Source organism: Desmodus rotundus, chromosome 5, assembly GCF_022682495.2.
Source record: "Desmodus rotundus isolate HL8 chromosome 5, HLdesRot8A.1, whole genome shotgun sequence".
In the NCBI taxonomy this organism is placed as follows: domain Eukaryota; kingdom Metazoa; phylum Chordata; class Mammalia; order Chiroptera; family Phyllostomidae; genus Desmodus; species Desmodus rotundus.
In genome coordinates this window covers 40,054,204-40,068,522 of record NC_071391.1, presented here as the reverse complement: position 1 = coordinate 40,068,522, position 14,319 = coordinate 40,054,204, and positions in this window count along the sequence as shown.

Genomic DNA, 14,319 nt, shown 5'->3' with positions numbered 1-14,319 from the left:
ATGAACAGGAAGAATTACACCTAAAAAAGAATTTCCAAAGAAATAATAACGAAAACTGAGATTTGCTGTGTTCCTTGATTTCCTAGGCTGTGCCAACACCACCGAGGTGGGTATGGAATTACCCCCATTTCACCCATGCGCAGAGGGAGATTTAGCCAGATTAAGTGAGACTCTGGGGGGGGGGGTCACACACCCGGCAAGTGGCAGGTACTGAGTTTCCAACACAAATCGTGGGCTCTCAGAGCCCAGGCTACCCCAGGCCTCAACCGCCCGCTCTATTCCCACTCTCTGCACTGTGGGGTGAGGAAAATTCCCCCGAACTGAGGCCACGACTCCTCAATTCACTGGGAAGGGCCTCGCGGGGCCTCAGGACCGCAGTCCAGGGATCTTTTACGAAGCTGGCAGTCCCTTTCGGGCTTCCGGACCGCACCGAAGGGCGGACGGAGGCGCGTCGCAGCGGCGGCTCCGCAAGGCCCTAGCGAGCGGAAGCGGCTGAGTCACCGCGAGGCAGGAACCGGGCCTGCCAGGAGGGGCGGCTGGGGGCCGCCGGCGGCTCCCGCGTTAGTGAGCTGTGACGCTGGCCGCCCGCACCTTCAGGGCTGCCGGGAACCACCGCTGACGTGACCGGAAGAGCTGAGTCAGCGCAGGCGACGCCGCGAAGTCAGACACGGAAGCAGCCGCGCGCCTCCCGGGCCCAGGCGTGTCCGGCGGGTATTCGCAGCGGGCCGCTTGCAGGGGTCGCGGGCGTTCCGCCGAGATTAGGCGCAGATTTCCAGTGCGTTTTGGACTCTAAGACTAAAACTGGAAATATTGCAGTGGCCTCCAACAACGGATGCTATCATGCGGGTTTCAGTGGAAGCTACTGACCTTGGAAAAGGAGACAGGCTTTGTCTCAAAGACTGGGTAGATTGTGAAGATCAAAGGGACTCGCCCTAGACCAGAATTGATTAGCTGACTTGGTTTCAAAATGCAGTAAATAATAATTAAAACACTCACACATAATTATTTTTTAATGCAAGAGCAAAACTTCCAGAATTCCAAGAGAAAATAAACCTTGGTTTCTGCGATGTTCTAACAAGGTGGGGGCATTGCAGAGGGACTTTCTAGAGGCCCCTGATAAACTTGATTCCAAGGTCATTCTCCAGTTTCTCCCCACTCCTACACTATTGAGGCCAGAACCCATTTTTGTATAATAATGCTTTACTGCTTTTGTTCAAGTTTCTTTTTTAGTCAAAAGAAATTTCGGGGATGGGGTGTGGGAGGGAGAATGGAAATCATACCTAATTAAAGTCCCTAAACCAGAAACCACAATTTGCTTCTCTCCTTACATTTTTGTTCACAAGAAGTTTTTATATAGCTGCATCAGAGCTATAATTTTCTATTTCACTGTTTTCAGGGATGTCATATAAACATTTGCCCATGTCTCACAGCTCTTCTGGATCATGTTTTAAATACTGCATTATGCTCATCATATAAGCCACTAAAATACCCTACTGTTCCTCTGCTTGTAGGTTGTTTAGTGACTGGAGTTGCTCTTTGTTTCTAATTGTCAGAGTTTGTCCTCCATCAGGAAAGGTTCTCACCCGGCAAAATGGTGGAACCTCATGAGGTAAGTGTCTAATCCAGACACTGTTTTCTTTAATCATGAGGAGAGGTGAGCACATCAGGAAAGCTCCTTTTCGGTTTTAAGAGTTGTCATCATTTCCCCAGATATTCTTTTGATATTTATCCCAATTGGATAACCGGTCTTTCTTAAATGCTGTAACCGACAATGGTAGTATACATTAAGAAACACTAGACCTTCTGTCAGGAGTCTGACAAAAGTGGGATTCAGAGTTGTATCCGAGACATTTTCAGATTTCCATCAAGCAGTTTGTGTTCAAGCGTCACTGTTTCCTGTCTCCTGTTCGCATGACTCAGAGTAAGTTATTTAAACTATCTCAGGCTCAGTTTTCTCATACGAAATATGGGGATAGTAAGAGTTCAGACTTCATAAGTTGTGACAATTAAATTGAGGTCACATGTGTAAAGTGAATGCTTAGAATGATTGCGCATAGTGCTCAATAAATGTTTATAAGTAAATACGATGGCCTTTTTGTTATTGAAGAGAGCATTGGCTCTGTACTGAGTAATGACAAGCACACCTGCCACGGCCACCAAGGCTGATACGGTGGACGTGTTTCCCTGTAAATTCTCCCCACCATTTGAAAATTAACTCAATGTATAATTCTCCTTAATAAGGGCAATAATTCCATAAAGCTGAAAATAGTCATAATGTCACAAGATCTTTTGAAAAAAAGTTTTATATTTAGAAACCTGGACCTACCTGGGTACAGTGAGAGTGAAGGTGAAGAGAGAAGAAAATCAAGGAGTGGTTACTTTTCATTTTAAGCTCTTTTGCATTACTTTGTAACCATGCACATAAATTCTTTACTTATGTTTTGTTCGTTGTTTTGGATGTGTGTACTGAGTACTATAAAAGAATTAAGACCCAAGAAATGGGGAGAAGATAGGCAACTATCAATAGAAGTGGCAGTAAATAATTAAGCACCTATTCTGTTCAGGGCACCATGCTTAGCTCTGCTATGAAGGGAACAGAGATGCAAGAGTCAGTACTTGCTTTTGAGTCAGTTTGCTTGATGATTCTTCAAACTGAGTCCCAGATCTGGTTCTGGTGTAACACATGCTAGAATTGACTTTTTCATTTTTCTTTCCTAGGGACTCTTCAATTGCTGTTATTTATCCATTCAACACATATGTCTTAAGTGGCTATTAGGTACTAGGCATTATGCTAGGTTCTGAAGACATTCTTCAAACAGCCAGCCAAAATTTGGAATGATGTGTGTACCAGCTGTATAGAATGGATTTTTGTTAAAGATTTCTGTGATCGTGAGTCTGTGGGCATGTTAGTGAATCTTGAGATGATGTATTAGAATACAGCTTTCTTTGCAACAAAGCTGGACCTAGAACATTCTGTTTCAAATTCCAGAGCCCTGCACGTGTGAAATAAAGATAGGACTGACTTTGGACCCTATGGTAAGGGAGTTTCTTCCACTAAATACTGCTTTTCTGGAAATCTGCCTGAAGATAATATTATACCAGAAGGCCCTGTGGTCACTTTGATGGAGAAATTATTTTATTCAAATCAATTCAATTCAAAATTTTATATTGAGTGCTTACCACTTAAGCACTGAGGTAGGAGTGAGTGATGAGCCAAAATTGAAAACAACTCAGACCTCAAAGCTCATCACTGTTTAAGAGTCTTAAATGTTTTTGAAGATTGTTCTAACCCTGACTCTTATCTTTTAAAATCTTTAATGGGTCTCTTTTGCTTTCAGATTTTTTTGCATTTCAAAAAACAAACGAACACCCAGCACTAAATTTAACTGAGTACTGGAGGATACTATGCTAGGGATTGATGATACCATTTCAAAAACTTTATTATTGATTGCAATGTCATTGATGGCATCTGAGTCACCAACACAACACACTTGTATTAGTCTGTATTTGTAGCTGTAACATATGTAAGTTTGCTATGTGTACAGTTGCAAGCATCTGACTGTTTTATGACTTCTAGTGTAGTTGTCCGTGAGCAACTGCAAATTGAAATACATATTTTTATAAATCATTTTTCCTTGTGTCACAGTTAAAGCGCTATATGGATTTACTTTATTTAAAGTGTGTTTGTGTATTTAGACTATCGTGGCTATGGATCTCGTTTCAGAATAGTAGAGAGGGCCCTGACTGGTGTGGCTCAGTTGGCTGGGCATCATCCTGCAAAGGTTGCTGGTTCAATTCCCAGTCAGGGCACATGGCTGGGTTGCAGTTTCTGTCTCCAGTGAGGGAGTGTATGAGAGGCAACTGATCGATGTTGTTTCTCTTTCACATCAATGTTTCTCTTCCTCTCTTCCCCCTCCCATACTATGTCAATAAAAAAAAAGAAAAGAAAGAAAGGAAAAGAATAGTAGAAAGGACATTACAAAAAGAGGACTGACAGGGTTGAGAATTACTAGCCTCTTCAAATAAATCCAAATGACTTATCCTGACATTATGCCATCATTGTCTTCTCCCAGGTTTATTCCTCTTTGCTGTACCCAAGACTAGGCCAAGTTGTTTACTTGATATTTCCAATATTGGAGCAGTAACTTCCACACCCACAGCTCTGAGGTCATCTTGTTTTATACCTTAGGACTCTCTCACCTTTGACACATCTAATTGACCAGTCTATTCATAGTCTTTCCAATTGCCCAAGAGAGTTGTTCAATAGGAATGATAATAATTAACCAGGTAAAAAAAATTAACCAGGTTGATCAAATTTTCTCTTACAAAGATTGAATTTGAGACCTGGACAGTAAAATAGTTGATAGCAGGGTCAGAAGCTGAAATGCACACAGAGAGAATAATGTAACTAGAAGTTATGACACAACAGAAGCCAGGAGTAGACAGCAGTCTTGAGTATGCAGACACATAACGAAAAGTTAAGTGGCAGTAGCACGAGCAGTAGATGCAGAGAGAGCTTCCCTCTGTAATGACAGACCATAGAAAGGGATCCAGGAAACACACCTAATCCTTAAAAGCTGCCTTGGATCCAGTATAGCCTCCCAGATCCCCAAATGAGTTTAATCCCCCATGAGGCTTCAGTCCTACATGATTGAGATTCCTGTCTTCTTTATTTTCCCACAAAGCCTTGGAAGAAATCTTTATCACTTAAAGTAATGTGATCTTTGCAACTAAAGGTCCTAACAACCACATTCTCCAAACCATGCTGTCTCATGTCTGTGCCTTTGCCATCTCCTGCGTTTGCAGTGTCTGCCCTCATAGTCTTGGCATTACATGTTATATGTCTAGAGTCCAGCTCAGATGCCACCTCTTCTGTCCATCCACCCTGATATTTCAGCTGCAACTTATGACTCCCTATCTCCTCAGAGCTCATATTTCTATTTCTTTGAAGAACGTGTCTTACTCCCAACTCTGTATCATACGAAAACATCATCTTTATTAGATTATAAGTATCTTGAAGTAAATACAATGACTATTGCATCTCTGTTCCCTTCATAGCAGAGCTAAGCATGGTGCCACGAACAGAATAGGTGCTTAATTATTTACTGCCACTTCTATTGATAGTTGCACATCTTCCCCCCATTTCTCGGGTCTTAATTCTTTTATGGTGTCAGTTATCTTTAAGAACATGGCACTGAACCAAAACTGGTTTGCACTTAGAATTTCAATACATGTTTGCTGAATGAAAGATCTAACTTTGCTTGATATCTAGGTAAGTATCTTGTCCTGTGCTCTGGGCATCACAAGGATATAGCCAAATATTTCAAATCAAATGTTTTTGGTAGTAAACATGCTCCTCCTACAGTATTGCAGATTTTTTTCCCTAATGGCTTTACCACCCTCCAAGTTACCCAGACTTAAAAACTTTAAATTGTCCTGCTATTACATCTCAAATTCCTTTGCCATAGTCTGGGTTTCCCCAAAAGTAGAACCTATAATGCCAGTAGAAATATAAAGCCAGTAATTTAACTGGAAGTATATTGCTAGAGGTTAGAAGTGAAAATAGGAAGGAGAAAGAGCTAATACAAGGAAAGGCTTTTAGTTGTCTACTAGTAAGGGAAAGTGTCCTGTGAGACTGTGGGAAGATTTATGAAGTGTGTCTCAGGACCATCTGACCAAGAGAAAGGAGGGGAAAATAAGCAATCACTGCCCATTGGTCAAGGGTTGCCTCACAGACTATTAACTTCCACAGACTTCCAGAAGAGTCAAGCACGTTTCTATGGGCATTCTGCAATACTGCAGTAGAGAAACCCTGAGGGAGGAAGTGAGAGGCCTGCGGCTCAGGCCTGAGGTGAGGCCCAGTTGCAGACAGGTTGCATGGGTATATGTCAAGAACTGTATTTACAAGCCCAAGTTTTATGGATGCTGACAGAAGTTCTGAGACTCCTAGGTCAGAGACAAAGGACTTTATTACTCAAGCAGTATCAGTTTTATGTTTGTGTCAGTAATCCATTTCTGGAGTAGTTGTCAATACTAATAAGAACTAATTGCTGCCCCTCCGAGGAGAAAGGGACCTGATATAATCAAGCTGCCACCCAGTGTCTGGCTGGACTCCTCAAGGGATGGAGTAATATTGAAGACACAGCATCGGTCTCTTCTGCTAGGAGGTTTGGCATTCATTCGGAACAGTAGCCAGAACAACTTTAATTAGAGGCAACCCACAAATGTTGGGCCCATGCATAGACCCCATCCATACCTGCTATCATGGCCACTCCATCAATAATTACTCAATGATCACTGAGATGGCCAAGGAGGGAGCCTGGCTAACACACGCACGACAAGTCACCCTGCCTACCTGGTTTCTGAATGCATCCTTTCTGACAGTTGCTCTCCAGTGGACATTATAATGAGACACAAAGATCTACACACTTTATGCCTATTTCTTTTAAGTCCATCCATTTACCTTTCACCAGACCTCCTTGTCCCCATCTTCCAAACTTCTTCCAGAACGCTGATTAACCAGACAGAACGTTCACCGCCGGTAATCCATGCGAATCCATATCTCAGGCTACTTCTCCCTCCATACAAAATGAATGAACAGAGGTACTGCTTCAACTCTGCCTATTGGGAGAATTTTCCTTCGCCGTTGTCCTTTAGGGCCAGTGTAGAGCTGTGGTGCAGCATAGTCTATTTTTTATTAGTGCCAACATACTAGCTGACCTTTCTGTGAACTTGTAAGTTTTCTGCCCCCATCATTGGAATGGGTTGAAAGATAGGCTTCAGTGCAGCAGAAGTAAGTGGCATAGGAGTTATTGTAATTTATTCATGTCTTCTGGTCCTGCTTAGATCCAATCCCAATCTGTGTTCCATTCTGAAGCTCCTAGGAGCTTCTATCTGGCAAGTCTTGGGGTCTCCCTCTGTGTGTGCACAGCACAGTGTTCAGCCATGTTCTCAGGGGAGACCACCACTTCACAGCTTTTAGGCTGCACCGCTACACAGCTCCCTTGTCCATGAAATCTCCCCTCAAAGATCCCAACAAATTCTCTTGTCCTAAACTCTTCTAAAATGTATTGATTTTAGAGAGAGAAATATTGATTTGTTATTCCACTTATTAATGCATTCATTGGTTGACTCTTGTATGTGCCCTTGACTGGGAATTGAACCCACAACCTTGGCATGTTGGAACACTCTAACCAACTGAACTACCCAGCCAAGGCTTCTTGTCCTAAATGCTCATCTCTGCCTCCTTAGGTCAGTGGGACCCCCGTGTTCTGCCAGAACCTAGTTCTTTGAGCTGTACTTAAGAAATATTCTCAGATAGGTGGACAATCACGGGACTCACTTTGTTAGTTCCCTTTGTCTCAGGGGTCACAGTCTTATACTGTCTTTTCATTTTTATTTTATTTTTTTACCTGAAAACGGATGCCTCATATATTTTGTGCAGTTTTATAGCTGTTTACAGGAGAGGGCTATTCCCATAGTTACCCTGTTATGGCCAGAAGTGGCATATATACGGGTTTATAATTTACATCAATGTCATTATGCTATAAATTTAATTAAGTTGCTTTCTTTTTCACACATTATGTTTCCAAGATCTGTTCATATTGTTATGGATATATAACGATGATTGCTTTTAATTGCAGCATAGTGTTCCAAGGTCGGAATTTACTACTTTTATATTTTCATGGCCCTAGTAATAGATATCTGGGTTGCCTCATCTTTCCCTCTGCTACAACAACAAAAAGCTATGAAGAGTATCCTCTGTAATGCAGACCTAAAATTGGGAGTACTGCCTTATAGTGTGGAAGCATTAATTGGTTTTGCTAAGTAATAACAGATTATTTCCAAAATAGTTAAATAAGTTTATACCCTTGTGAACAGTGTGCAAGAGTGCCTATATTTCCATATACTTGTAAATACTTAGTATTTTGCAACTCTATCTTTTTTGTCATTCCCATGGAATAAAAATGATATTTTATTGTTTTCTGTTTCACAAGTAACTCATGGCCATGAGCATTTTGTTATATCCCATTTAGTAATTCAAGCTTCCCTGTCTATGGAGTACATTCTAATAACTTATTCCCATTTTTCTTTGGGATCTTGTTTGTACTGATTTGAAGAAACTTGATAACAATTTCCTGTGGTGTTTAGATGCGGCAAACATAGTTACAGAGTCTGTGTCTGTCTATTAACGTCACGGTATCTTTTAATGGATAGATAGCCTTATTTTCATGTAGACATATTTTCTGAGTTTTAAAAGCCTCTCCCTTCCTCTAAGTAAATATATATATATACCTTCTTCTATTAGTTTCATAGCTGTTCTTTTTAAAATTTTGTCTTTAATCACCCTGGATGGTGTGGCTCAGTGGATTGAGCACCAGTCTGCCCACCAAAAAGTTGCTGGTTCAGTTCCTGGTCAGGGCACATGCTGGGTTGAGGGCCAGGTCCCCAGTGAGGGGCATGTGAAAGGCAGCCAGTCGATGTTTCTCTCACACATTGATTTTTCACTCCCTCTCTTTTCCCCTCCCTTTCCCTCTCTCTAAAAATAAATAAATAAAATCTTGAAAAAAATTATGTCTTTAGTCTATCAAGGATCCACTTGTGCATATAGTGTGAGGTAGGGATCCAGTTTTATTTTTCTGCTTATAAAGAGCCAGTTTTTCCAAAACTATCCAACAAACAACCTGAACTTTTCCTGACTTTTTGGTGTTACCTTTGTCATATATAAAATTCCCATTTATGTGAGGGTCCAGTTTATAACTTTTAGTTCCATTTCATTTTCTTAATCATCTGTTTCTGAGCCAGTGATATACATGCATGCTTTTAATTCTTATGGTTTTGTGGTATGTCAACAGGGTGTTATTGTGAATTACACATTATTTTCTTGTATCTTTTTTAGTTGTTTATGGTTGACATAGGTGCATGCTATTGGTTATTTGTTTCTTTAAATATTTTTATTGAAGCATAACATATATTAGAGTCCACAAATCTTAAGTGGAGAGCTAATTTTTGCATGTGTATATAACTGTTATGTCCAGTATCCAAACCAATACATAGAATGTCTCCATTGTCCCAGAAGGTACCGGTGACCTCTCCCTATCAGTACACCCTCCAGGGGTGACTAGTATTCTGACTTCTACAACCATTGATTAGTTTTGCCTGTTTTTAAGTTTAATGTAAGTAGAGTCATACAATATATAATGGTTTTGTGTGTGACTTCTTTCTTTCAACATTAGCAGGGAGATTTGTCCATGTGCGTATAAGAAACCAATAGTTTGTCCTTTTTCTTTGCAGTGTGGTATTCCATTGTGTGAATTTATTTATCTCTTTTGATACTGCATATTTGGGTCATTTCTAGTTTTGACCAATTACAAAGAAAACTGCTACAAACATTCTTGAGCATGTCTTCTGATGGACATAAGCACTAGTTTTTTTAGGTTGTATATCCAGGGTCATATTAATTTTAGTTGGCACTGCCAAACAGTTTTCCAAAGTGATTGTACCAAGTTACACTCTACCTGCAATGTACAAGAGTTCTACTTGGTTCACATCTTGACCAACACTTTGTACTGTCAATTATTTAAATTTTAGACATTCTTTGGATGAGTAATCCTACCTTATGGTAGTTATAGTTTGTTATTCTTGATGATGAATGATGTTGAACATGTTTTTATATGTTTATTGTCCATTTTGTTTTTATCTTTGGAGAGATGTTTATTTAACTCTCTTCTTTAAAGTTTTATTTATTGTTAGAGAGAGGGGAAGGGAAGGAGAAAGAGAGGGAGAGAAACATCAATGTGTGGTTGAACTCACGTGCCCCATATTTGGGGACCTGGCCTGCAACCCAGGCATGTGCCCTGACTGGGAATCAAACCAGCAGTCCTTTGGTTTGCAGGCCAGCACTCAATGCAGTGAGCCACACCAACCAGGGCTATTTAAGTTTTTTTTACTATTTTAAATTAAGTTGTCTGATTTTTTTTTTGATTTGTAGGAATACTTTATATATTCTGGATGTAAGTCCTTACATAGTTGGATTGATGTATCTTAATAGCTTGCCACTACTTATTAATTTACTAATTATTTTTAAATAACTTTTTACTTTAGAATAGCTTTAAATTTCAAAATTATTGCAAAGATAATAGGGAGAATTCCCCTACACCCAACACCCAGTTTCCCCCATTTAACATCTTACATTAGTATGGTATATTTGTCATAATTGATGAACCACTACTGATACATTATCATTAAATAAAGTCTGTACTTTATTCCTATGTCCTGTTTTTCCCTAACATCCTTTTTCTCTTCTAGGATCCCACCCAGGGTACTACATGAAATTTAATATTTATGTCTACTTAGACTTCTCTTGGTTACAATATTTATTATGTAAAACTTTTCATTATTATGCAATTATAGATTGATAGGAAATTGCAAAGATGGTATAGAGAAGTCTTGAGTACTCTTCGCCCAGATTCCCCATTACATCTTATGTGAGCACAATGTGAAAACCAGGAAATTGGCATTGCTACAATGTGTGTGTACAGTTCCATGTCTTATTATCAAGTGTCTAGATTCTGTTAACCAACAAGATACGGAACTATTCCATTGCCACATCTCCCTTGTGCTACCCTTTTATAGTCACACCAATTCTTTGCCTCCTTTTTTTGCCCTTGATAACCACTAATTTGATAACCACTTGATGACCACTAATTTTTTCTCCACTAAATAATAATATCACTTTGCCATTATTGATTTTTGAATTGACTTAATTTTTTAGAGCAGCTTTAGGTTTATAGAAAAAGTGAGCAGAAAGTATAAAGAGTGCCCATACATCCCTTCGCCCTCCTCCACACAGTTTCCTCTATCATTAACATCTTGCATTAATGTGCTACATTTGCCAATAATGATATATTATTAACTGAAGTCCATAGTCTACATTAGGGTTCGCTCTTTGTGTTGTACATTCTATGGGTTTTAACAAATGTATAATGAATGATATATAATCACATACGGAATAGTTTCATCACCTAAAAATCTTCTGTGTTCTTTTCATAATGGCTTTTTTCACTTAGCAAAATGCACTTACGTTTCCTCTATGTCTTTTTGTAGTTTGATAGCTCATTTTTTTAAAAGATTTTATTTATTTATTTTTAGAGAGAGGGGAAGGGAGGGAGAAAGAGAGGGAGAGAAACATTAATGTGTGGTTGCCCGTTGCACACCCCTCACTGGAGACCTGGCCCACAACCCAGGCATGTGCCCTGACTGGGAATCTAACCAGTGACCCTTTAGTTCACAGACTGGTGCTCAATCCACTGGGCCACACCTGGCAGGGCTGATAGCTCATTTTTTAAAAATCCTCACCCAAGGATATGTTTATTGATTTTAGAGAAGAAGGGAGAGAGAAGAGAGAAATGTCGATGTGAGAGAAACATCAATTGGTTGCCTCCCATACATGCCCAAACTGGGGATTGAAACCACAACCTACGTATGTACCCTGACCAGAAATTGAACCTGCAACCTTTTGGTGTACAGGACAACACTCCCACCCACCATGCCACCTGGCCAGAGCTAACTCTTTTCTTTTCCCTGCTGAGTAATATTCCATTCTATTGTATGTACCATGGTTTGTTTATACATTAACCTATTGAAAAACATCTGGGTTGTTTCCAAGTTTTGGCAATTGTGAATAAAGCTACAATAAGCATTCATGTACAGATTTTAGTATGGACATTAGTTTTCAAATCATTTGGGTAAATAAGGAGTGTGATTGCTGGATTATACGATAAGAGTATATTTAGTTTTGTAAGAAATTGCCAAACTGTCTTCCAAAGTGGTGGCACCATTTTGCATTCTCATCAGCAATGAATGAGAGTTCCTGTTGCTTCACATTCTCATTAACATTTGGTGGTGTCGGTGTTTTGGATTTTAGCCAATCATAGGGGTAACTCATTGATTTGTGTTAATTTGTAATTCCATGGGGACATATAATGTGGAGCATTCTTTCATATGCTTATTTGCCGTCTGTATTACTTCTTTGGTGAGGTGTCTGTTCAAATTACCATTTATTGAGTTAACTGTTCTGTGGGCACTATGTCTTTAGGGTTTCTACTAATTACTTGGTATATAAGATCTGCACCAACCTGATGGTAGAATTGCTGTTATTCCTATTATACAAAAGAGAAAATGGAGGCCCTCAGTCATGTCAGAGCTAGGAAGTTATAGAGCACAGGTGGCAAACACAAGGCCCGTGGGCTGAATCCGGCCCTCCACCTTGTTTTATCCGGCCGGCACCTTGTTTCCACCCGGCAGCAACGCCAAGCTCCTCGCCCCTAGTTAAGGAGTAGTTACATTTATACAGTCCTAAAATTACATTCGGCCCTTTGAAGGCAACCGAGAAACAGATGTGGCCCCCGGTGAAAATGAGTTTGACACCCCTGTTACAGAGTCAAGATTCAACCCACATCTGTTTGAATTTGAGGCTAATGCTCCTTCTACAGCTGACTAGAGTAATTTTTGCAGGTGTTTCTGGGAAATAAAAGCTGGGTGTTTCTGGGTCAGCTCTCAATTAGATTCCTTTTGTAGAAAATGAAGGCTACCAAACATCTAACCACAGACCTACTTCTTGAGAAGTGGGGTAATCTGACCTCAGGTTAGTTTTCTGGATATTGTGGCCCAAGGCTACCTCATATGTATTCTGACTTTTTCTTCCCTTTCAATCTCCCTGTTGTGCTAACTCTGCATATTAAAAGATTATTAACTATGTTTGACATGTTAAAGGACACAGTAATTAGCATATCTCCCTCATATTATGAGTGGGAAGATAAAAGGAAACTTTCCTATTATGAGTTAAAGGAATAATCCTGGTATGTGATTTCTTTTTCATCTTCGAGGCTACCTTGAATGCTTTAGGTGATAAAGAATGTATCCACCTGTGTATAGTAGGTGAAAATTGCAGAGTCTTCTGCTTCCACCCATGGTAGAGTAACAGTGAATACCTCCTGTTGTAAACAGGCAGAAAGTGAACATAATATGTGAAACAACTGTTTTCAGACTTCAAACAAGAAGCAGATTAAGGTTGTGATCCCTGAGAGAAAGAAAACAAATAAATTAAGTCCAGCAGTTTCCCCAGTTTTGTGTCTAAAGGTACATTCTGGACCATAAGGCAAAAAGGGGGTTCCCATAAAAAACACTATGGTTTCACTGATTCAAGAAGACAGAGTTTAGGCAGTTTAGAGGGGCCAAAGTAGATGGAGAGAGCAAGATAGTGTTTCTGAAAGGAGGAGACTATGCAGAAAAAGAGCTCGAGAAATCCACATGGAGTCACCCTGAGTCTTTGCTGAATATTAGGATGTTTACACAGAGGGTGAAACTTCAAAGATTGGGCAAAGAGTAACCAGGAAGCTATGATTGCACGGTTCCTAGAGTTCTCATAGGGCTGGGACACTAAAGTTCCCACCAGCCAGCCTACAGAGACCTTGTTGGTCACTTGGGACATAATAAAAATCCCACAAGGCCACACCCTAGTTGTACTGTAAAATAACCCTATAATAATGCTAACTTAGCCTTAAAAACATCAAGCTGAAACCCCAAGAACTTATTTTCCTACCAGAACAAAGTACAACATGCATTAAAGACAAGTAAGAAAATTCACTCACTCAATACCATAAAATTCACAATATCCAGCATCCAGTAAAAAAATTACCAGACCTTGCCTTGGCTGGGTGGATCAGTTGGCTGGAGCATTATCCCGTACACCAAAAGGCTGCGGGTTCAATTTTTGGCCAGGGCACATACCTAGGTTGTAGTTTCAACCCCCAGTCGGGGCACTTAGGAGAGGCAACTAATCAATATTTTTCTGTCACATCGATATTTCTCTCTCACATCGATCTCTCTATCTCTCTCTCTCTCTCCCCCACTAAAATCAGTAAATGTATTTTTAAAAATTAAAAAAAAAGGGCCTGTGCGTGGGCTCACTCAAACTCACTCCCTGAGTTCCTGCATTGTAGCAACAGCTTGAAAGTCACCAAGAACATATAGGGAGGAGCTAAATTACATGGCATCAAGGGAAGGGGTAGCTTCCCTTGCATCAGGGGCAGCTTTCTCCCAGAGAGAAATTCTGGCGGAGGCCATTGCTCCATTTCTGGGCCCTTCCTCAGCAGTGCCAGCAGGCATGTACCATATCTGAGTCTCCATCAACTGGGCTATTACTGCTCTCTGCTCTGGAGATTTCCTAAGATCCCCCCCCCCCGCCCCCGCTCTGTTTGGGACCCACCCAAGCTGTTTTCGGTGGCTTTTCCATAGGAATGGCTTTTTCATTCTTGG